The sequence below is a fragment of the Rhipicephalus microplus genome, chromosome 3, assembly GCF_043290135.1.
Source record: "Rhipicephalus microplus isolate Deutch F79 chromosome 3, USDA_Rmic, whole genome shotgun sequence".
In the NCBI taxonomy this organism is placed as follows: Eukaryota; Metazoa; Arthropoda; class Arachnida; order Ixodida; family Ixodidae; genus Rhipicephalus; species Rhipicephalus microplus.
Genome location: NC_134702.1, coordinates 210,277,414 through 210,296,610, shown reverse-complemented (window position 1 = coordinate 210,296,610; position 19,197 = coordinate 210,277,414). Strand labels below are relative to the sequence as shown.

Here is a 19,197-nt window from a genome sequence, read left to right as displayed (position 1 = left end):
ACTCATGACCTTCAGATTATGAGACTGACGCGCTGCCTACTGCGCTACCGAGGCGGACAGGGGTCACTGGGAAACGCAACCGGTATCATTCGTTTCCACATATAAAGGTCGAAAAACTAAGAAAACTGGGCAACAGTCATTCATTACTGCTCCAGACAGTGCACCCCTCACGACCTAATCAAACTCTCATAAGCAAACAAAACAACTACACCGCCTTTGCCCCGGGTGAGGATGGAACTCACGACCTTCAGATTATGAGACTGACGCGCTGCCTACTGCGCTACCGAGGCTGACAGGGGTCACTGCGAAACGCAACCGGTATCATTCGTTTCCACAAATTAAAGGTCGAAAAAATAAGAAAATTCAGCAACAGTCATTCATTACTGTTCCAGACAGCGCACCCCTCACGACCTGATTAAACTCTCATAAGCAAACAAAAAAACTGCATCGACATTGGCCCGCCTTAGGATTGAACTCACGACCTTCAGATTATGAGACTGACGCGCTGCCTACTGCACTACCGAGGCGGACAGGTGACACTGGGAAACACAACCGGTATCAATAGTTCCCACAAGTTAAAAATTGAAACAGTAAGAAAACCGAGCAACAGTCATTCATTACTGCTCCAGACAGCGCACCCCTCACGACCAAATTAAACTCTCATAAGCAAACACAAAATCTGTACCGCCTTTACCCTGGGTGTGGATTGAACTCACGATCTTCAGATTATGAGACTGACGCGCTGCCTACTGCGCTTCCGAGGCGGACAGGTGTCACTGGGAAACACAACCGGTATCAATAGTTCCCCCAAGTTAAAGGTCGGAAAAGTAGGAAAACTCAGCAACAGTCACTCATTACTGCTCCAGACAGCGCACCTCTCACGACCTAATTAAACTCTCATAAGCAAACAAAAAACTTCAGCGCCTTTGCCCCGGGTGAGGATTGAACTCACGACCTTCAGATTATGAGACTGACGCACTGCCTACTGCGCTACCTAGGCGGACAGGGGTCACTGGGAAACACAACCGGTATCAATAGTTCCCACAAGTTAAAAATTGAAACAGTAAGAAAACCGAGCAACAGTCATTCATTACTGCTCCAGACAGCGCACCCCTCACGACCAAATTAAACTCTCATAAGCAAACACAAAATCTGTACCGCCTTTACCCTGGGTGTGGATTGAACTCACGACCTTCAGATTATGAGACTGACGCGCTGCCTACTGCGCTTCCGAGGCGGACAGGTGTTACTGGGAAACACAACCGGTATCAATAGTTCCCCCAAGTTAAAGGTCGGAAAAGTAGGAAAACTCAGCAACAGTCATTCATTACTGCTCCAGACAGCGCACCTCTCACGACCTAAATAAACTCTCATAAGCAAACAAAAAATCTGCACCGCCTTTGTCCAGGGTGAGGATTGAACTCACGACCTTCAGATTATGAGACTGACGCGCTGCTTAATCGCTACCGAGGCAGACAGGGGTCACTGGGAAACGCAACCGGTATCATTAGTTCCCACAAGTTAAAGGTCGAAAAAGTAAGAAAACTCAGCAACAGTCATTCATTACTGCTCCACACAGCGCACCCTTCACGACCTAATTAAACTCTCATAAGCAAACAAAACATCCGCACCACCTTTGCCCCGGGTGAGGATTGAACTCACGACCTTCAGATTAGCGACTTACGCGCTGCCTACTGCGCTACCGAGGCGGACAGGTGTCACTGGGAAACACAACCGGTATCAATAGTTCCGAAAAGGTAAAGGTCGAAAAAGTAAGAAAACTCAGCAACAGTCATTCATTACTGCTCCAGACAGTGCACCCCTCACGACCTAATTAAACTCTCATAAGCAAACAAAACATCTGCACCACCTTTGCCCCTGGGGAGGATTGAACTCACGACCTTCAGATTATGAGACTGACGCGCTGCCTACTGCGCTACCGAGGCGGACAGGGGTCACTGGGAAACAGAACCGGTATCACTAGTTCCCACATGTTAAAGGTCGAAAAAGTAAAAAAACTCCGCAACAGTCATTCATTACTGCTCAGGACAGCGCACCCCTCACAACCTAATTAAACTCTCTTAGGCAAACAAAAAATCTTCACCGCCTTTGCCCCGGGTGTTGATTGAACTCACGACCTTCAGATTATGAGACCGAAGCGCCGCCTACTGCGCTACCGAGGCAGACTGGTGTCACTGGGAAACACAACCGGTATCAATAGTTCCCACAAGTTAAAGGTCAAAAAAATAAAAAAACTCAGCAACAGTCATTCATTACTGCTCCAGACAGCGCACCCTTCACGACCTAATTAAACTCTCATAAGCAAACAAAACAACTACACCGCCTTTGCCCCGGGTGAGGATGGAACTCACGACCTTCAGATTATGAGACTGACGCGCTGCCTACTGCGCTACCGAGGCTGACAGGGGTCACTGCGAAACGCAACTGGTATCATTCGTTTCCACAAATTAAAGGTCGAAAAAATAAGAAAACTGGGCAACAGTCATTCATTACTGCTCCAGACAGTGCACCCCTCCCGACCTAATTAAACTCTCATGAGCAAACAAAAAATCTGCACCGCCTTTGCCCCGGGTGAGGATTGAACTCACGACCTTCAGATTATGAGACTGACGCGCTGCCTACTGCACTACCGAAGCGGACAGGTGTGACTGGGAAACACAACCGGTATCAATAGTTCCCACGAGTTAAAGGTCGAAAAAGTAAGAAAACTCAGCAACAGTCAATCATTACTGCTCCAGACAGCGCGCCCCTCACGACCTAATTCAACTCTCATAAGCAAACAACAAAACTGCACCGCCTTTACCCCGGGTGGGGATTGAACTCACGACCTTCAGATTATGAGACTGACGCGCTGCCTACTGCGCTACCGAGGCTGACAGGGGTCACTGCGAAACGCAACTGGTATCATTCGTTTCCACAAGTTAAAAATTGAAACAGTAAGAAAACCGAGCAACAGTCATTTATTACTGCTCCAGACAGCGCACCCCTCACGACCTAATTAAACTCTCATAAGCAAACAAAAAATGTGTACCGCCTTTACCCTGGGTGTGTATTGAACTCACGACCTTCAGATTATGAGACTGACGCGCTGCCTACTGCGCTTCCGAGGCTGACAGGTGTCTCTGGGAAACACAACCGGTATCAATAGTTCCCACAAGTTAAAAATTGAGAGATTAAGAAAACCGAGCAACTGTCGTTCATTACTGCTCCTGACAGCGCACTCCTCACGACCTAATTAAACTCTCATAAGCAAACAAAAAACTGCACCGCCTTTGGCCCGGGTGAGAATTGAACTCACGACCTTCAGATTATGAGACTGACGCGCTGCCTACTGCGCTACCGAGGCGGACAGGTGTCACTGGGAAACACAACCGGTATCAATAGTTCCCTCAAGTTAAAGGTCGAAAAAGTAAGAAAACTCGGCAACAGTCATTCACTACTGCTCCAGACAGCGCATCCTTCACGACCTAATTAAACTCTCATAAACAAAAAAAAAGCTTCACCGCCTTTGCCCCGGGTGAGGATTGAACTCACGACCTTCAGAATATGAGACTGACGCGCTGCCTACTGCGCTACCGAGGCAGACTGGGGTCACTGGGAAACGCAACCGGTATCATTAGTTCCCACAAATTAAAGGTTGAAAAAATAAGAAAACCGAGCAACTGTCATTCATTACTGCTCCTGACAGCGCACTCCTCACGACCTAATTAAACTCTCATAAGCAAACAAAACAACTACACCGCCTTTGCCCCGGGTGAGGATGAAACTCACGACCTTCAGATTATGAGAATGACGCGCTGCCTTCTGCGCTACCGAGGCGGACAGGCTTCACTGGGAAACACAACCGGTATCAATTGTTCCCTCAAGTTAAAGGTCGAAAAAGTAAGAAAACTAAGCAACAGTCATTCATTACTGCTCCAGACAGCGCACCCCTCAAGACCTAATTAAACTCTCATAAGCAAACAAAAAACTGCACCGCCTTTGGCCCGGGTGAGGATTGAACTCTCGACCTTCAGATCATGAGCCTGACGCGCTGCCTACTGCGCTACCGAGGCGGACAGGTGTCACTGGAATACACAACAGGTATCAATAGTTCCCACAAGTTAAAGGTCGAAAATGTAAGAAAATTCAGCAACAGTCATTCATTACTGCTTCAGACAGCGCACCCCTCACGACCTAATTAAACACTCATAAGCAAACAAAACATCCGCACCACCTTTGCCCCGGGTGAGGATTGAACTCACGACCTTCAGATTATTAGACTTACGCGCTGCCTACTGCACTATCGAGGCGGACAGGTGTCACTGGGAAACACAACCGGTATCAATAGTTCCCACAAGTTAAAGGTCGAAAAAGTAAGAAAACTCAGCAACAGTCATTCATTACTGCTCCAGACAGTGCACCCCTCACGACCTAATTACACTCTCATAAGCAAGCAAAACATCTGCACCACCTTTGCCCCGGGTGAGGATTGAACTCACGACCTTCAGATTATGAGACTGACGCGCTGCCTACTGCGCTACCGAGGCGAACAGGCGTCACAGGGAAACACAACCGGTATCAATAGTTCCCACATGTTAAAGGTCGAAAAAGTAAGAAAACTCCGCAACAGTCATTCATTACTGCTCAGGACAGCGCACCCCTCACAACCTAATTAAACTCTCATAGGCAAACAAAAAATCTTCACCGCCTTTGCCCGGGTGTGGATTGAACTCACGATCTTCAGATTATGAGACTAAAGCGCCGCCTACTGCGCTACCGAGGCGGACTGGTGTCACTCGGAAACACAACCGCTATCAATAGTTCCCACAAGTTAAAGGTCGAAAAAATAAAAAAACTCAGCAACAGTCATTCATTACTGCTCCAGACAGCGCACCCTTCACGACCTAATTAAACTCTCATAACCAAACAAAAAATCTGCACCGCCTTTGCCCCGGGTGAGGATTGAACTCACGACCTTCAGATTATGAGACTGACGCGCTGCCTACTGCACTACCGAGGCGGACAGGTGTGACTGGGAAACACAACCGGTATCAATAGTTCCCACAAGTTAAAGGTTGAAAAAGTAAGAAAACTCAGCAACAGTCAATCATTACTGCTCCAGACAGCGCACCCCTCACGACCTAATTAAACTCTCATAAGCAAACAACAAAACTGCACCGCCTTTACCACGGGTGGGGATTGAACTCACGACCTTCAGATTATGAGACTGACGCGCTGCCTACTGCGCTACCGAGGCAGACTGGGGTCACTGGGAAACGCAACCGGTATCATTAGTTCCCACAAATTAAAGGTTGAAAAAATAAGAAAACTGAGCAACTGTCATTCATTACTGCTCCTGACAGCGCACTCCTCACGACCTAAATAAACTCTCATAAGCAAACAAAAAACTGCACCGCCTTTGGCCTGGGTGAGAATTGAACTCACGATCTTCAGATTATGAGACTGACGCGCTGCCTACTGCGCTACCGAGGCGGACAGGTGTCACTGGGAAACACAACCGGTATCAATAGTTCCCTCAAGTTAAAGGTCGAAAAAGTAAGAAAACTCAGCAACAGTCATTCATTACTGCTCCAGACAGCGCACCCCTCAAGACCTAATTAAACTCTTATAAGCAAACAAATATCTGCGCCACCTTTCTTCCGGGTGAGGATCGAACTCACGACCTTCAGATTATGAGACGGACGCGCTGCCTACTGCGCTACCGAGGCGGACAGGTGTCACTGGGAAACACAACCGGTATCAATAGTTCCCTCAAGTTAAAGGTCGAAAAAATAAGAAAACTGGGCAACAGTCATTCATTACTGCTCCAGACAGTGCACCCCTCACGACCTAATTAAACTCTCATAAGCAAACAAAACATCTGCACCGCCTTTGCCCCGGGTGAGGATTGAACTCACGACCTTCAGATTATGAGACTGACGTGCTGCCTACTGCGCTACCGAGGCGGACAGGGGTCACTAGGAAACGCAACTGGTATCATTCGTTTCCACAAATGAAAGGTCGAAAAAATAAGAAAATTCAGCAACAGTCATTCATTACTGTTCCAGACAGCGCACCCCTCACGACCTAATTATACTCTCATAAGCAAACAAAAAAACTGCATCGACATTGGCCCGCCTTAGGATTGAACTCACGACCTTCAGATTATGAGCTGACGCGCTGCCTACTGCACTACCGAGGTGGACAGGTGACACTGGGAAACACAACCGGTATCAATAGTTTCCGCAAGTTAAAGGTCGAAAAAGTAAGAAAACTCAGCAGCAGTCATTCATTACTGCTCCAGACAGCGCACCCCTCACGACCTAATTACACTCTCATAAGCAAACACAAAATCTCTACCGCCTTTACCCTGGGTGTGGATTGAACTCACGACCTTCAGATTATGAGACTGACGCGCTGCCTACTGCGCTTCCGAGGCGGACAGGTGTCACTGGGAAACACAACCGGTATCAATAGTTCCCCCAAGTGAAGGGTTGAAAAAGTAGGAAAACTCAGCAACAGTCATTCATTACTGCTCCAGACAGCGCACCTCTCACGATCTAAATAAACTCTCATAAGCAAACAAAAAATCTGCACCGCCTTTACCCCGGGTGAGGATTGAACTCACGACCTTCAGATTATGAGACTGACGCGCTGCCTAATCGCTACCGAGGCGGACAGGGGTCACTGGGAAACAGAACCGGTATCACTAGTTCCCACATGTTAAAGGTCGAAAAAGTAAGAAAACTCCGCAACAGTCATTCATTACTGCTCAGGACAGCGCACCCCTCACAACCTAATTAAACTCTCATAGGCAAACAAAAAATCTTCACCGCCTTTGCCCCGGGTGTTGATTGAACTCACGACCTTCAGATTATGAGACTGAAGCGCCGCCTACTGCGCTACCGAGGAGGACTAGTGTCACTGGGAAACACAACCGGTATCAATAGTTCCCACAAGTTAAAGGTCAAAAAAATAAAAAAACTCAGCAACAGTCATTCATTACTGCTCCAGACAGCGCACCCTTCACGACCTAATTAAACTCTCATAAGCAAACAAAACAACTACACCGCCTTTGCCCCGGGTGAGGATGAAACTCACGACCTTCAGATTATGAGACTGACGCGCTGCCTACTGCGCTACTGAGGCGGACAGGGGTCACTGGGAAACACAACCGGTATCAATATTTTCCACAATTTAAAAATTGAAACAGTAAGAAAACCGAGCAAAAATCATTTATTACTGCTCCAGACAGCGCACCCCTCACGACCTAATAAATTCTCATAAGCAAACAAAAAACTGCACCGCTTTGGCCCGGGTGAGAATTGAACTCACGACCTTCAGATTATGAGACTGACGCGCTGCCTACTGCGCTACCGAGGCGGACAGGTGTCACTGGGAAACACAACCGGTATCAATAGTTGCCTCAAGTTAAAGGTCGAAAAAGTAAGAAAACTCGGCAACAGTCATTCACTACTGCTCCAGACAGCGCATCCTTGACGACCTATATAAACTCTCATAAACAAACAAAAAAACTTCACCGCCTTTGCCCCGGGTGAGGATTGAACTCACGACCTTCAGATCATGAGACTGACGCGCTGCCTACTGCGCTACTGAGGCGGACAGGGGTCACTGGGAAACACAACCGGTATCAATATTTTCCACAATTTAAAAATTGAAACAGTAAGAAAACCGAGCAAAAATCATTTATTACTGCTCCAGACAGCGCACCCCTCACGACCTAATAAATTCTCATAAGCAAACAAAAAACTGCACCGCTTTGGCCCGGGTGAGAATTGAACTCACGACCTTCAGATTATGAGACTGACGCGCTGCCTACTGCGCTACCGAGGCGGACAGGTGTCACTGGGAAACACAACCGGTATCAATAGTTGCCTCAAGTTAAAGGTCGAAAAAGTAAGAAAACTCGGCAACAGTCATTCACTACTGCTCCAGACAGCGCATCCTTGACGACCTATATAAACTCTCATAAACAAACAAAAAAACTTCACCGCCTTTGCCCCGGGTGAGGATTGAACTCACGACCTTCAGATTATGAGACTGACGCGCTGCCTACTGCGCTACTGAGGCTGACAGGGGTCACTGCGAAACGCAACCGGTATCATTCGTTTCCACAAATTAAAGGTCGAAAAAATTAGGAAAACTCAGCAACAGTCAATCATTACTGCTCCAAACAGCGCACCCCTCACGACCTAATTAAACTATCATAAGCAAACAACAAAACTGCACCGCCTTTACCCCGGTTGGGATTGAACTCACGACCTTCAGATTATGAGACTGACGCGCTGCCTACTGCGCTACCGAGGCGGACAGGGGTCACTGGGAAACACAACCGGTATCAATAGTTTCCACAAGTTAAAAATTGAAACAGTAAGAAAACCGAGCAAAAATAATTTATTACTGCTCCAGACAGCGCACCCCTCACGACCTAATTAAACTCTCTTAGGCAAACAAAAAATCTTCACCGCCTTTGCCCCGGGTGTTGATTGAACTCACGACCTTCAGATTATGAGACCGAAGCGCCGCCTACTGCGCTACCGAGGCAGACTGGTGTCACTGGGAAACACAACCGGTATCAATAGTTCCCACAAGTTAAAGGTCAAAAAAATAAAAAAACTCAGCAACAGTCATTCATTACTGCTCCAGACAGCGCACCCTTCACGACCTAATTAAACTCTCATAAGCAAACAAAACAACTACACCGCCTTTGCCCCGGGTGAGGATGGAACTCACGACCTTCAGATTATGAGACTGACGCGCTGCCTACTGCGCTACCGAGGCTGACAGGGGTCACTGCGAAACGCAACTGGTATCATTCGTTTCCACAAATTAAAGGTCGAAAAAATAAGAAAACTGGGCAACAGTCATTCATTACTGCTCCAGACAGTGCACCCCTCCCGACCTAATTAAACTCTCATGAGCAAACAAAAAATCTGCACCGCCTTTGCCCCGGGTGAGGATTGAACTCACGACCTTCAGATTATGAGACTGACGCGCTGCCTACTGCACTACCGAAGCGGACAGGTGTGACTGGGAAACACAACCGGTATCAATAGTTCCCACGAGTTAAAGGTCGAAAAAGTAAGAAAACTCAGCAACAGTCAATCATTACTGCTCCAGACAGCGCGCCCCTCACGACCTAATTCAACTCTCATAAGCAAACAACAAAACTGCACCGCCTTTACCCCGGGTGGGGATTGAACTCACGACCTTCAGATTATGAGACTGACGCGCTGCCTACTGCGCTACCGAGGCTGACAGGGGTCACTGCGAAACGCAACTGGTATCATTCGTTTCCACAAGTTAAAAATTGAAACAGTAAGAAAACCGAGCAACAGTCATTTATTACTGCTCCAGACAGCGCACCCCTCACGACCTAATTAAACTCTCATAAGCAAACAAAAAATGTGTACCGCCTTTACCCTGGGTGTGTATTGAACTCACGACCTTCAGATTATGAGACTGACGCGCTGCCTACTGCGCTTCCGAGGCTGACAGGTGTCTCTGGGAAACACAACCGGTATCAATAGTTCCCACAAGTTAAAAATTGAGAGATTAAGAAAACCGAGCAACTGTCGTTCATTACTGCTCCTGACAGCGCACTCCTCACGACCTAATTAAACTCTCATAAGCAAACAAAAAACTGCACCGCCTTTGGCCCGGGTGAGAATTGAACTCACGACCTTCAGATTATGAGACTGACGCGCTGCCTACTGCGCTACCGAGGCGGACAGGTGTCACTGGGAAACACAACCGGTATCAATAGTTCCCTCAAGTTAAAGGTCGAAAAAGTAAGAAAACTCGGCAACAGTCATTCACTACTGCTCCAGACAGCGCATCCTTCACGACCTAATTAAACTCTCATAAACAAAAAAAAGCTTCACCGCCTTTGCCCCGGGTGAGGATTGAACTCACGACCTTCAGAATATGAGACTGACGCGCTGCCTACTGCGCTACCGAGGCAGACTGGGGTCACTGGGAAACGCAACCGGTATCATTAGTTCCCACAAATTAAAGGTTGAAAAAATAAGAAAACCGAGCAACTGTCATTCATTACTGCTCCTGACAGCGCACTCCTCACGACCTAATTAAACTCTCATAAGCAAACAAAACAACTACACCGCCTTTGCCCCGGGTGAGGATGAAACTCACGACCTTCAGATTATGAGACTGACGCGCTGCCTTCTGCGCTACCGAGGCGGACAGGCTTCACTGGGAAACACAACCGGTATCAATTGTTCCCTCAAGTTAAAGGTCGAAAAAGTAAGAAAACTAAGCAACAGTCATTCATTACTGCTCCAGACAGCGCACCCCTCAAGACCTAATTAAACTCTCATAAGCAAACAAAAAACTGCACCGCCTTTGGCCCGGGTGAGGATTGAACTCTCGACCTTCAGATCATGAGCCTGACGCGCTGCCTACTGCGCTACCGAGGCGGACAGGTGTCACTGGAAAACACAACAGGTATCAATAGTTCCCACAAGTTAAAGGTCGAAAATGTAAGAAAATTCAGCAACAGTCATTCATTACTGCTTCAGACAGCGCACCCCTCACGACCTAATTAAACACTCATAAGCAAACAAAACATCCGCACCACCTTTGCCCCGGGTGAGGATTGAACTCACGACCTTCAGATTATTAGACTTACGCGCTGCCTACTGCACTATCGAGGCGGACAGGTGTCACTGGGAAACACAACCGGTATCAATAGTTCCCACAAGTTAAAGGTCGAAAAAGTAAGAAAACTCAGCAACAGTCATTCATTACTGCTCCAGACAGTGCACCCCTCACGACCTAATTACACTCTCATAAGCAAGCAAAACATCTGCACCACCTTTGCCCCGGGTGAGGATTGAACTCACGACCTTCAGATTATGAGACTGACGCGCTGCCTACTGCGCTACCGAGGCGAACAGGCGTCACAGGGAAACACAACCGGTATCAATAGTTCCCACATGTTAAAGGTCGAAAAAGTAAGAAAACTCCGCAACAGTCATTCATTACTGCTCAGGACAGCGCACCCCTCACAACCTAATTAAACTCTCATAGGCAAACAAAAAATCTTCACCGCCTTTGCCCGGGTGTGGATTGAACTCACGATCTTCAGATTATGAGACTAAAGCGCCGCCTACTGCGCTACCGAGGCGGACTGGTGTCACTCGGAAACACAACCGCTATCAATAGTTCCCACAAGTTAAAGGTCGAAAAAATAAAAAAACTCAGCAACAGTCATTCATTACTGCTCCAGACAGCGCACCCTTCACGACCTAATTAAACTCTCATAACCAAACAAAACAACTACACCGCCTTTGCCCCGGGTGAGGATGGAACTCACGACCTTCAGATTATGAGACTGACGCGCTGCCTACTGCGCTACCGAGGCTGACAGGAGTCACTGCGAAACGCAACCGGTATTATTCGTTTCCGCAACTTAAAGGTCGAAAAAATAAGAAAACTGGGCAACAGTCATTCATTACTGCTCCAGACAGTGCACCCCTCCCGACCTAATTAAACTCTCATGAGCAAACAAAAAATCTGCACCGCCTTTGCCCCGGGTGAGGATTGAACTCACGACCTTCAGATTATGAGACTGACGCGCTGCCTACTGCACTACCGAGGCGGACAGGTGTGACTGGGAAACACAACCGGTATCAATAGTTCCCACAAGTTAAAGGTTGAAAAAGTAAGAAAACTCAGCAACAGTCAATCATTACTGCTCCAGACAGCGCACCCCTCACGACCTAATTAAACTCTCATAAGCAAACAACAAAACTGCACCGCCTTTACCCCGGGTGGGGATTGAACTCACGACCTTCAGATTATGAGACTGACGCGCTGCCTACTGCGCTACCGAGGCAGACTGGGGTCACTGGGAAACGCAACCGGTATCATTAGTTCCCACAAATTAAAGGTTGAAAAAATAAGAAAACTGAGCAACTGTCATTCATTACTGCTCCTGACAGCGCACTCCTCACGACCTAAATAAACTCTCATAAGCAAACAAAAAACTGCACCGCCTTTGGCCTGGGTGAGAATTGAACTCACGATCTTCAGATTATGAGACTGACGCGCTGCCTACTGCGCTACCGAGGCGGACAGGTGTCACTGGGAAACACAACCGGTATCAATAGTTCCCTCAAGTTAAAGGTCGAAAAAGTAAGAAAACTCAGCAACAGTCATTCATTACTGCTCCAGACAGCGCACCCCTCAAGACCTAATTAAACTCTTATAAGCAAACAAATATCTGCGCCACCTTTCTTCCGGGTGAGGATCGAACTCACGACCTTCAGATTATGAGACGGACGCGCTGCCTACTGCGCTACCGAGGCGGACAGGTGTCACTGGGAAACACAACCGGTATCAATAGTTCCCTCAAGTTAAAGGTCGAAAAAATAAGAAAACTGGGCAACAGTCATTCATTACTGCTCCAGACAGTGCACCCCTCACGACCTAATTAAACTCTCATAAGCAAACAAAACATCTGCACCGCCTTTGCCCCGGGTGAGGATTGAACTCACGACCTTCAGATTATGAGACTGACGTGCTGCCTACTGCGCTACCGAGGCGGACAGGGGTCAATAGGAAACGCAACTGGTATCATTCGTTTCCACAAATGAAAGGTCGAAAAAATAAGAAAATTCAGCAACAGTCATTCATTACTGTTCCAGACAGCGCACCCCTCACGACCTAATTAAACTCTCATAGGCAAACAAAAAATCTTCACCGCCTTTGCCCCGGGTGTTGATTGAACTCACGACCTTCAGATTATGAGACTGAAGCGCCGCCTACTGCGCTACCGAGGAGGACTAGTGTCACTGGGAAACACAACCGGTATCAATAGTTCCCACAAGTTAAAGGTCAAAAAAATAAAAAAACTCAGCAACAGTCATTCATTACTGCTCCAGACAGCGCACCCTTCACGACCTAATTAAACTCTCATAAGCAAACAAAACAACTACACCGCCTTTGCCCCGGGTGAGGATGAAACTCACGACCTTCAGATTATGAGACTGACGCGCTGCCTACTGCGCTACTGAGGCTGACAGGGGTCACTGCGAAACGCAACCGGTATCATTCGTTTCCACAAATTAAAGGTCGAAAAAATTAGGAAAACTCAGCAACAGTCAATCATTACTGCTCCAAACAGCGCACCCCTCACGACCTAATTAAACTATCATAAGCAAACAACAAAACTGCACCGCCTTTACCCCGGTTGGGATTGAACTCACGACCTTCAGATTATGAGACTGACGCGCTGCCTACTGCGCTACCGAGGCGGACAGGGGTCACTGGGAAACACAACCGGTATCAATAGTTTCCACAAGTTAAAAATTGAAACAGTAAGAAAACCGAGCAAAAATAATTTATTACTGCTCCAGACAGCGCACCCCTCACGACCTAATTAAATTCTCATAAGCAAACAAAAAACTGCACCGCTTTGGCCCGGGTGAGAATTGAACTCACGACCTTCAAATTATGAGACTGACGCGCTGCCTACTGCGCTACCGAGGCGGACAGGTGTCACTGGGAAACACAACCGGTATCAATAGTTCCCTCAAGTTAAAGGTCGAAAAAGTAAGAAAACTCGGCAACAGTCATTCACTACTGCTCCAGACAGTGCATCCTTTACGACCTATATAAACTCTCATAAGCAAACAAAACAACTACACCGCCTTTGCCCCGGGTGAGGATTGCACTCACGACCTTCAGATTATGAGACTGACGCGCTGCCTACTGCGCTACCGAGGCGGACAGGTGTCACTGGGAAACACAACCGGTATCAATAGTTCCCTCAAGTTAAAGGTCGAAAAAGTAAGAAAACTCAGCAACAGTCATTTATTACTGCTCCAGACAGCGCACCCCTCAAGACCTAATTAAACTCTCATAAGCAAACAAAAAAACGGCACCGCCTTTGGCCCGGGTGAGGATTGAACTCACGACCTTCAGATTATGAGCCTGACGCGCTGCCTACTGCGCTACCGAGGCGGACAGGTGTCATTGGGAAACACAACCAGTATCAATAGTTCCCACAAGTTAAAAATTGAAAAAGTAAGAAAACTCAGCAACAGTCATTCATTACTGCTCCAGACAGTGCACCCCTCACGACCTAATTAAACTCTTATAAGCAAACAAATATCTGCACCACCTTTCCCCCGGGTGAGGATTGAACTCACGACCTTCAGATTATGAGACTGACACGCTGCCTACTGCACTACCGAGGCGGACAGGTGACACTGGGAAACACAACCGGTATCAATAGTTCCCGCAAGTTAAAGGTCGAAAAAGTAGGAAAACTCAGCAACAGTCATTCAATACTGCTCCAGACAGCGCACCTCTCACGAACTAAATAAACTCTCATAAGCAAACAAAAAATTGGCACCGCCTTTGCCCCGGGTGAGGATTGAACTCACGACCTTCAAATTATGAGACTGACGCGCTGCCTACTGCGCTACCGAGGCGGACAGGGGTCACTGGGAAACACAACCAGTATCAATAGTTCCCCCAAGTTAAAGGTTGAAAAAGTAGGAAAACTCAGCAACAGTCATTCAATACTGCTCCAGACAGCGCACCTCTCACGAACTAAATAAACTCTCATAAGCAAACAAAAAATCGGCACCGCCTTTGCCCCGGGTGAGGATTGAACTCACGACCTTCAAATTATGAGACTGACGCGCTGCCTACTGCGCTACCGAGGCGGACAGGGGTCACTGGGAAACGCAACCGGTATCAATAGTTCCCACAAGTTAAAAATTGAAAAAGTAAGAAAACTCAGCAGCAGTCATTCATTACTGCTCCAGACAGCGCACCCCTCACGACCTAATTAAACTCTCATAAGCAAACACAAAATCTGTACCGCCTTTGCCCCGGGTGAGGATTGAACTCACGACCTTCAAATTATGAGACTGACGCGCTGCCTACTGCGCTACCGAGGCGGACAGGGGTCACTGGGAAACACAACCAGTATCAATAGTTCCCACAAGTTAAAAATTGAAAAAGTAAGAAAACTCAGCAGCAGTCATTCATTACTGCTCCAGACAGCGCACCTCTCACGAACTAAATAAACTCTCATAAGCAAACAAAAAATCGGCACCGCCTTTGCCCCGGGTGAGGATTGAACTCACGACCTTCAAATTATGAGACTGACGCGCTGCCTACTGCGCTACCGAGGCGGACAGGTGTCATTGGGAAACACAACCAGTATCAATAGTTCCCACAAGTTAAAAATTGAAAAAGTAGGAAAACTCAGCAACAGTCATTCAATACTGCTCCAGACAGCGCACCTCTCACGAACTAAATAAACTCTCATAAGCAAACAAAAAATCGGCACCGCCTTTGCCCCGGGTGAGGATTGAACTCACGACCTTCAAATTATGAGACTGACGCGCTGCCTACTGCGCTACCGAGGCGGACAGGGGTCACTGGGAAACGCAACCGGTATCAATAGTTCCCACAAGTTAAAAATTGAAAAAGTAAGAAAACTCAGCAGCAGTCATTCATTACTGCTCCAGACAGCGCACCCCTCACGACCTAATTAAACTCTCATAAGCAAACACAAAATCTGTACCGCCTTTGCCCCGGGTGAGGATTGAACTCACGACCTTCAAATTATGAGACTGACGCGCTGCCTACTGCGCTACCGAGGCGGACAGGGGTCACTGGGAAACGCAACCGGTATCAATAGTTCCCACAAGTTAAAAATTGAAAAAGTAAGAAAACTCAGCAGCAGTCATTCATTACTGCTCCAGACAGCGCACCTCTCACGAACTAAATAAACTCTCATAAGCAAACAAAAAATCGGCACCGCCTTTGCCCCGGGTGAGGATTGAACTCACGACCTTCAAATTATGAGACTGACGCGCTGCCTACTGCGCTACCGAGGCGGACAGGTGTCATTGGGAAACACAACCAGTATCAATAGTTCCCACAAGTTAAAAATTGAAAAAGTAAGAAAACTCAGCAGCAGTCATTCATTACTGCTCCAGACAGCGCACCCCTCACGACCTAATTAAACTCTCATAAGCAAACACAAAATCTGTACCGCCTTTGCCCCGGGTGAGGATTGAACTCACGACCTTCAAATTATGAGACTGACGCGCTGCCTACTGCGCTACAGAGGCGGACAGGGGTCACTGGGAAACACAACCAGTATCAATAGTTCCCGCAAGTTAAAGGTCGAAAAAGTAGGAAAACTCAGCAACAGTCATTCAATACTGCTCCAGACAGCGCACCTCTCACGAACTAAATAAACTCTCATAAGCAAACAAAAAAATGGCACCGCCTTTGCCCCGGGTGAGGATTGAACTCACGACCTTCAAATTATGAGACTGACGCGCTGCCTACTGCGCTACCGAGGCGGACAGGGGTCACTGGGAAACACAACCAGTATCAATAGTTCCCCCAAGTTAAAGGTTGAAAAAGTAGGAAAACTCAGCAACAGTCATTCAATACTGCTCCAGACAGCGCACCTCTCACGAACTAAATAAACTCTCATAAGCAAACAAAAAATCGGCACCGCCTTTGCCCCGGGTGAGGATTGAACTCACGACCTTCAAATTATGAGACTGACGCGCTGCCTACTGCGCTACCGAGGCGGACAGGGGTCACTGGGAAACGCAACCGGTATCAATAGTTCCCACAAGTTAAAAATTGAAAAAGTAAGAAAACTCAGCAGCAGTCATTCATTACTGCTCCAGACAGCGCACCCCTCACGACCTAATTAAACTCTCATAAGCAAACACAAAATCTGTACCGCCTTTGCCCCGGGTGAGGATTGAACTCACGACCTTCAAATTATGAGACTGACGCGCTGCCTACTGCGCTACAGAGGCGGACAGGGGTCACTGGGAAACACAACCAGTATCAATAGTTCCCACAAGTTAAAAATTGAAAAAGTAAGAAAACTCAGCAGCAGTCATTCATTACTGCTCCAGACAGCGCACCTCTCACGAACTAAATAAACTCTCATAAGCAAACAAAAAATCGGCACCGCCTTTGCCCCGGGTGAGGATTGAACTCACGACCTTCAAATTATGAGACTGACGCGCTGCCTACTGCGCTACCGAGGCGGACAGGTGTCATTGGGAAACACAACCAGTATCAATAGTTCCCACAAGTTAAAAATTGAAAAAGTAAGAAAACTCAGCAGCAGTCATTCATTACTGCTCCAGACAGCGCACCCCTCACGACCTAATTAAACTCTCATAAGCAAACACAAAATCTGTACCGCCTTTGCCCCGGGTGAGGATTGAACTCACGACCTTCAAATTATGAGACTGACGCGCTGCCTACTGCGCTACCGAGGCGGACAGGGGTCACTGGGAAACGCAACCGGTATCAATAGTTCCCACAAGTTAAAAATTGAAAAAGTAAGAAAACTCAGCAGCAGTCATTCATTACTGCTCCAGACAGCGCACCCCTCACGACCTAATTAAACTCTCATAAGCAAACACAAAATCTGTACCGCCTTTGCCCCGGGTGAGGATTGAACTCACGACCTTCAAATTATGAGACTGACGCGCTGCCTACTGCGCTACCGAGGCGGACAGGGGTCACTGGGAAACACAACCAGTATCAATAGTTCCCACAAGTTGAAAATTGAAAAAGTAAGAAAACTCAGCAGCAGTCATTCATTACTGCTCCAGACAGCGCACCTCTCACGAACTAAATAAACTCTCATAAGCAAACAAAAAATCGGCACCGCCTTTGCCCCGGGTGAGGATTGAACTCACGACCTTCAAATTATGAGACTGACGCGCTGCCTACTGCGCTACCGAGGCGGACAGGTGTCATTGGGAAACACAACCAGTATCAATAGTTCCCACAAGTTAAAAATTGAAAAAGTAGGAAAACTCAGCAACAGTCATTCAATACTGCTCCAGACAGCGCACCTCTCACGAACTAAATAAACTCTCATAAGCAAACAAAAAATCAGCACCGCCTTTGCCCCGGGTGAGGATTGAACTCACGACCTTCAAATTATGAGACTGACGCGCTGCCTACTGCGCTACCGAGGCGGACAGGGGTCACTGGGAAACGCAACCGGTATCAATAGTTCCCACAAGTTAAAAATTGAAAAAGTAAGAAAACTCAGCAGCAGTCATTCATTACTGCTCCAGACAGCGCACCTCTCACGAACTAAATAAACTCTCATAAGCAAACAAAAAATCGGCACCGCCTTTGCCCCGGGTGAGGATTGAACTCACGACCTTCAAATTATGAGACTGACGCGCTGCCTACTGCGCTACCGAGGCGGACAGGTGTCATTGGGAAACACAACCAGTATCAATAGTTCCCACAAGTTAAAAATTGAAAAAGTAAGAAAACTCAGCAGCAGTCATTCATTACTGCTCCAGACAGCGCACCCCTCACGACCTAATTAAACTCTCATAAGCAAACACAAAATCTGTACCGCCTTTGCCCCGGGTGAGGATTGCACTCACGACCTTCAAATTATGAGACTGACGCGCTGCCTACTGCGCTACCGAGGTGGACAGGGGTCACTGGGAAACACAACCAGTATCAATAGTTCCCCCAAGTTAAAGGTTGAAAAAGTAGGAAAACTCAGCAACAGTCATTCAATACTGCTCCAGACAGCGCACCTCTCACGAACTAAATAAACTCTCATAAGCAAACAAAAAATCGGCACCGCCTTTGCCCCGGGTGAGGATTGAACTCACGACCTTCAAATTATGAGACTGACGCGCTGCCTACTGCGCTACCGAGGCGGACAGGGGTCACTGGGAAACGCAACCAGTATCAATAGTTCCCCCAAGTTAAAGGTTGAAAAAGTAAGAAAACTCAGCAACAGTCATTCAATACTGCTCCAGACAGCGCACCTCTCACGAACTAAATAAACTCTCATAAGCAAACAAAAAATCGGCACCGCCTTTGCCCCGGGTGAGGATTGAACTCACGACCTTCAAATTATGAGACTGACGCGCTGCCTACTGCGCTACCGAGGCGGACAGGGGTCACTGGGAAACGCAACCGGTATCAATAGTTCCCACAAGTTAAAAATTGAAAAAGTAAGAAAACTCAGCAGCAGTCATTCATTACTGCTCCAGACAGCGCACCCCTCACGACCTAATTAAACTCTCATAAGCAAACACAAAATCTGTACCGCCTTTGCCCCGGGTGAGGATTGAACTCACGACCTTCAAATTATGAGACTGA

The 19,197-nt window shown here is 47.4% G+C and overlaps 44 non-coding genes across 44 annotated transcripts; all 44 read right to left on the bottom strand.

Annotated features, from left to right (window-relative positions):
- Positions 1 to 217: 217 nt before the first annotated feature.
- TRNAM-CAU (transfer RNA methionine (anticodon CAU)) lies at positions 218 to 290 on the bottom strand. The gene has a single exon. It is a non-coding gene; the product is annotated as a tRNA-Met (tRNA).
- A 2,057-nt stretch (positions 291 to 2,347) lies between these two features.
- Positions 2,348 to 2,420, bottom strand: TRNAM-CAU (transfer RNA methionine (anticodon CAU)). Its single transcript has one exon. It is a non-coding gene; the product is annotated as a tRNA-Met (tRNA).
- Positions 2,421 to 2,584: 164 nt separating this feature from the next.
- On the bottom strand, positions 2,585 to 2,657 carry TRNAM-CAU (transfer RNA methionine (anticodon CAU)). Its single transcript has one exon. It is a non-coding gene; the product is annotated as a tRNA-Met (tRNA).
- Positions 2,658 to 2,821: 164 nt separating this feature from the next.
- Positions 2,822 to 2,894, bottom strand: TRNAM-CAU (transfer RNA methionine (anticodon CAU)). Its single transcript has one exon. It is a non-coding gene; the product is annotated as a tRNA-Met (tRNA).
- A 400-nt stretch (positions 2,895 to 3,294) lies between these two features.
- Positions 3,295 to 3,367, bottom strand: TRNAM-CAU (transfer RNA methionine (anticodon CAU)). Its single transcript has one exon. It is a non-coding gene; the product is annotated as a tRNA-Met (tRNA).
- Positions 3,368 to 3,530: 163 nt separating this feature from the next.
- Positions 3,531 to 3,603, bottom strand: TRNAM-CAU (transfer RNA methionine (anticodon CAU)). The gene has a single exon. It is a non-coding gene; the product is annotated as a tRNA-Met (tRNA).
- Positions 3,604 to 4,240: 637 nt separating this feature from the next.
- TRNAI-AAU (transfer RNA isoleucine (anticodon AAU)) lies at positions 4,241 to 4,313 on the bottom strand. Its single transcript has one exon. It is a non-coding gene; the product is annotated as a tRNA-Ile (tRNA).
- A 164-nt stretch (positions 4,314 to 4,477) lies between these two features.
- Positions 4,478 to 4,550, bottom strand: TRNAM-CAU (transfer RNA methionine (anticodon CAU)). The gene has a single exon. It is a non-coding gene; the product is annotated as a tRNA-Met (tRNA).
- Positions 4,551 to 4,950: 400 nt separating this feature from the next.
- Positions 4,951 to 5,023, bottom strand: TRNAM-CAU (transfer RNA methionine (anticodon CAU)). Its single transcript has one exon. It is a non-coding gene; the product is annotated as a tRNA-Met (tRNA).
- An 873-nt stretch (positions 5,024 to 5,896) lies between these two features.
- Positions 5,897 to 5,969, bottom strand: TRNAM-CAU (transfer RNA methionine (anticodon CAU)). The gene has a single exon. It is a non-coding gene; the product is annotated as a tRNA-Met (tRNA).
- A 1,344-nt stretch (positions 5,970 to 7,313) lies between these two features.
- On the bottom strand, positions 7,314 to 7,386 carry TRNAM-CAU (transfer RNA methionine (anticodon CAU)). The gene has a single exon. It is a non-coding gene; the product is annotated as a tRNA-Met (tRNA).
- Positions 7,387 to 7,550: 164 nt separating this feature from the next.
- On the bottom strand, positions 7,551 to 7,623 carry TRNAM-CAU (transfer RNA methionine (anticodon CAU)). Its single transcript has one exon. It is a non-coding gene; the product is annotated as a tRNA-Met (tRNA).
- Positions 7,624 to 7,784: 161 nt separating this feature from the next.
- Positions 7,785 to 7,857, bottom strand: TRNAM-CAU (transfer RNA methionine (anticodon CAU)). The gene has a single exon. It is a non-coding gene; the product is annotated as a tRNA-Met (tRNA).
- A 164-nt stretch (positions 7,858 to 8,021) lies between these two features.
- On the bottom strand, positions 8,022 to 8,094 carry TRNAM-CAU (transfer RNA methionine (anticodon CAU)). Its single transcript has one exon. It is a non-coding gene; the product is annotated as a tRNA-Met (tRNA).
- A 638-nt stretch (positions 8,095 to 8,732) lies between these two features.
- TRNAM-CAU (transfer RNA methionine (anticodon CAU)) lies at positions 8,733 to 8,805 on the bottom strand. Its single transcript has one exon. It is a non-coding gene; the product is annotated as a tRNA-Met (tRNA).
- Positions 8,806 to 8,969: 164 nt separating this feature from the next.
- TRNAM-CAU (transfer RNA methionine (anticodon CAU)) lies at positions 8,970 to 9,042 on the bottom strand. The gene has a single exon. It is a non-coding gene; the product is annotated as a tRNA-Met (tRNA).
- A 164-nt stretch (positions 9,043 to 9,206) lies between these two features.
- Positions 9,207 to 9,279, bottom strand: TRNAM-CAU (transfer RNA methionine (anticodon CAU)). Its single transcript has one exon. It is a non-coding gene; the product is annotated as a tRNA-Met (tRNA).
- A 400-nt stretch (positions 9,280 to 9,679) lies between these two features.
- Positions 9,680 to 9,752, bottom strand: TRNAM-CAU (transfer RNA methionine (anticodon CAU)). The gene has a single exon. It is a non-coding gene; the product is annotated as a tRNA-Met (tRNA).
- A 162-nt stretch (positions 9,753 to 9,914) lies between these two features.
- Positions 9,915 to 9,987, bottom strand: TRNAM-CAU (transfer RNA methionine (anticodon CAU)). Its single transcript has one exon. It is a non-coding gene; the product is annotated as a tRNA-Met (tRNA).
- A 637-nt stretch (positions 9,988 to 10,624) lies between these two features.
- On the bottom strand, positions 10,625 to 10,697 carry TRNAI-AAU (transfer RNA isoleucine (anticodon AAU)). Its single transcript has one exon. It is a non-coding gene; the product is annotated as a tRNA-Ile (tRNA).
- A 164-nt stretch (positions 10,698 to 10,861) lies between these two features.
- On the bottom strand, positions 10,862 to 10,934 carry TRNAM-CAU (transfer RNA methionine (anticodon CAU)). Its single transcript has one exon. It is a non-coding gene; the product is annotated as a tRNA-Met (tRNA).
- A 400-nt stretch (positions 10,935 to 11,334) lies between these two features.
- On the bottom strand, positions 11,335 to 11,407 carry TRNAM-CAU (transfer RNA methionine (anticodon CAU)). The gene has a single exon. It is a non-coding gene; the product is annotated as a tRNA-Met (tRNA).
- A 164-nt stretch (positions 11,408 to 11,571) lies between these two features.
- Positions 11,572 to 11,644, bottom strand: TRNAM-CAU (transfer RNA methionine (anticodon CAU)). Its single transcript has one exon. It is a non-coding gene; the product is annotated as a tRNA-Met (tRNA).
- A 164-nt stretch (positions 11,645 to 11,808) lies between these two features.
- On the bottom strand, positions 11,809 to 11,881 carry TRNAM-CAU (transfer RNA methionine (anticodon CAU)). The gene has a single exon. It is a non-coding gene; the product is annotated as a tRNA-Met (tRNA).
- Positions 11,882 to 12,517: 636 nt separating this feature from the next.
- TRNAM-CAU (transfer RNA methionine (anticodon CAU)) lies at positions 12,518 to 12,590 on the bottom strand. Its single transcript has one exon. It is a non-coding gene; the product is annotated as a tRNA-Met (tRNA).
- A 1,110-nt stretch (positions 12,591 to 13,700) lies between these two features.
- On the bottom strand, positions 13,701 to 13,773 carry TRNAM-CAU (transfer RNA methionine (anticodon CAU)). Its single transcript has one exon. It is a non-coding gene; the product is annotated as a tRNA-Met (tRNA).
- A 164-nt stretch (positions 13,774 to 13,937) lies between these two features.
- Positions 13,938 to 14,010, bottom strand: TRNAM-CAU (transfer RNA methionine (anticodon CAU)). The gene has a single exon. It is a non-coding gene; the product is annotated as a tRNA-Met (tRNA).
- Positions 14,011 to 14,410: 400 nt separating this feature from the next.
- Positions 14,411 to 14,483, bottom strand: TRNAM-CAU (transfer RNA methionine (anticodon CAU)). The gene has a single exon. It is a non-coding gene; the product is annotated as a tRNA-Met (tRNA).
- Positions 14,484 to 14,647: 164 nt separating this feature from the next.
- Positions 14,648 to 14,720, bottom strand: TRNAM-CAU (transfer RNA methionine (anticodon CAU)). The gene has a single exon. It is a non-coding gene; the product is annotated as a tRNA-Met (tRNA).
- A 164-nt stretch (positions 14,721 to 14,884) lies between these two features.
- Positions 14,885 to 14,957, bottom strand: TRNAM-CAU (transfer RNA methionine (anticodon CAU)). Its single transcript has one exon. It is a non-coding gene; the product is annotated as a tRNA-Met (tRNA).
- A 164-nt stretch (positions 14,958 to 15,121) lies between these two features.
- On the bottom strand, positions 15,122 to 15,194 carry TRNAM-CAU (transfer RNA methionine (anticodon CAU)). Its single transcript has one exon. It is a non-coding gene; the product is annotated as a tRNA-Met (tRNA).
- A 164-nt stretch (positions 15,195 to 15,358) lies between these two features.
- TRNAM-CAU (transfer RNA methionine (anticodon CAU)) lies at positions 15,359 to 15,431 on the bottom strand. Its single transcript has one exon. It is a non-coding gene; the product is annotated as a tRNA-Met (tRNA).
- A 164-nt stretch (positions 15,432 to 15,595) lies between these two features.
- Positions 15,596 to 15,668, bottom strand: TRNAM-CAU (transfer RNA methionine (anticodon CAU)). Its single transcript has one exon. It is a non-coding gene; the product is annotated as a tRNA-Met (tRNA).
- Positions 15,669 to 15,832: 164 nt separating this feature from the next.
- TRNAM-CAU (transfer RNA methionine (anticodon CAU)) lies at positions 15,833 to 15,905 on the bottom strand. Its single transcript has one exon. It is a non-coding gene; the product is annotated as a tRNA-Met (tRNA).
- Positions 15,906 to 16,306: 401 nt separating this feature from the next.
- Positions 16,307 to 16,379, bottom strand: TRNAM-CAU (transfer RNA methionine (anticodon CAU)). The gene has a single exon. It is a non-coding gene; the product is annotated as a tRNA-Met (tRNA).
- A 164-nt stretch (positions 16,380 to 16,543) lies between these two features.
- TRNAM-CAU (transfer RNA methionine (anticodon CAU)) lies at positions 16,544 to 16,616 on the bottom strand. Its single transcript has one exon. It is a non-coding gene; the product is annotated as a tRNA-Met (tRNA).
- Positions 16,617 to 17,017: 401 nt separating this feature from the next.
- TRNAM-CAU (transfer RNA methionine (anticodon CAU)) lies at positions 17,018 to 17,090 on the bottom strand. Its single transcript has one exon. It is a non-coding gene; the product is annotated as a tRNA-Met (tRNA).
- Positions 17,091 to 17,254: 164 nt separating this feature from the next.
- Positions 17,255 to 17,327, bottom strand: TRNAM-CAU (transfer RNA methionine (anticodon CAU)). Its single transcript has one exon. It is a non-coding gene; the product is annotated as a tRNA-Met (tRNA).
- Positions 17,328 to 17,491: 164 nt separating this feature from the next.
- On the bottom strand, positions 17,492 to 17,564 carry TRNAM-CAU (transfer RNA methionine (anticodon CAU)). The gene has a single exon. It is a non-coding gene; the product is annotated as a tRNA-Met (tRNA).
- Positions 17,565 to 17,728: 164 nt separating this feature from the next.
- On the bottom strand, positions 17,729 to 17,801 carry TRNAM-CAU (transfer RNA methionine (anticodon CAU)). Its single transcript has one exon. It is a non-coding gene; the product is annotated as a tRNA-Met (tRNA).
- Positions 17,802 to 17,965: 164 nt separating this feature from the next.
- On the bottom strand, positions 17,966 to 18,038 carry TRNAM-CAU (transfer RNA methionine (anticodon CAU)). The gene has a single exon. It is a non-coding gene; the product is annotated as a tRNA-Met (tRNA).
- A 164-nt stretch (positions 18,039 to 18,202) lies between these two features.
- Positions 18,203 to 18,275, bottom strand: TRNAM-CAU (transfer RNA methionine (anticodon CAU)). Its single transcript has one exon. It is a non-coding gene; the product is annotated as a tRNA-Met (tRNA).
- Positions 18,276 to 18,676: 401 nt separating this feature from the next.
- TRNAM-CAU (transfer RNA methionine (anticodon CAU)) lies at positions 18,677 to 18,749 on the bottom strand. The gene has a single exon. It is a non-coding gene; the product is annotated as a tRNA-Met (tRNA).
- A 164-nt stretch (positions 18,750 to 18,913) lies between these two features.
- On the bottom strand, positions 18,914 to 18,986 carry TRNAM-CAU (transfer RNA methionine (anticodon CAU)). Its single transcript has one exon. It is a non-coding gene; the product is annotated as a tRNA-Met (tRNA).
- Between the last annotated feature and the right edge of the window lie 211 nt (positions 18,987 to 19,197).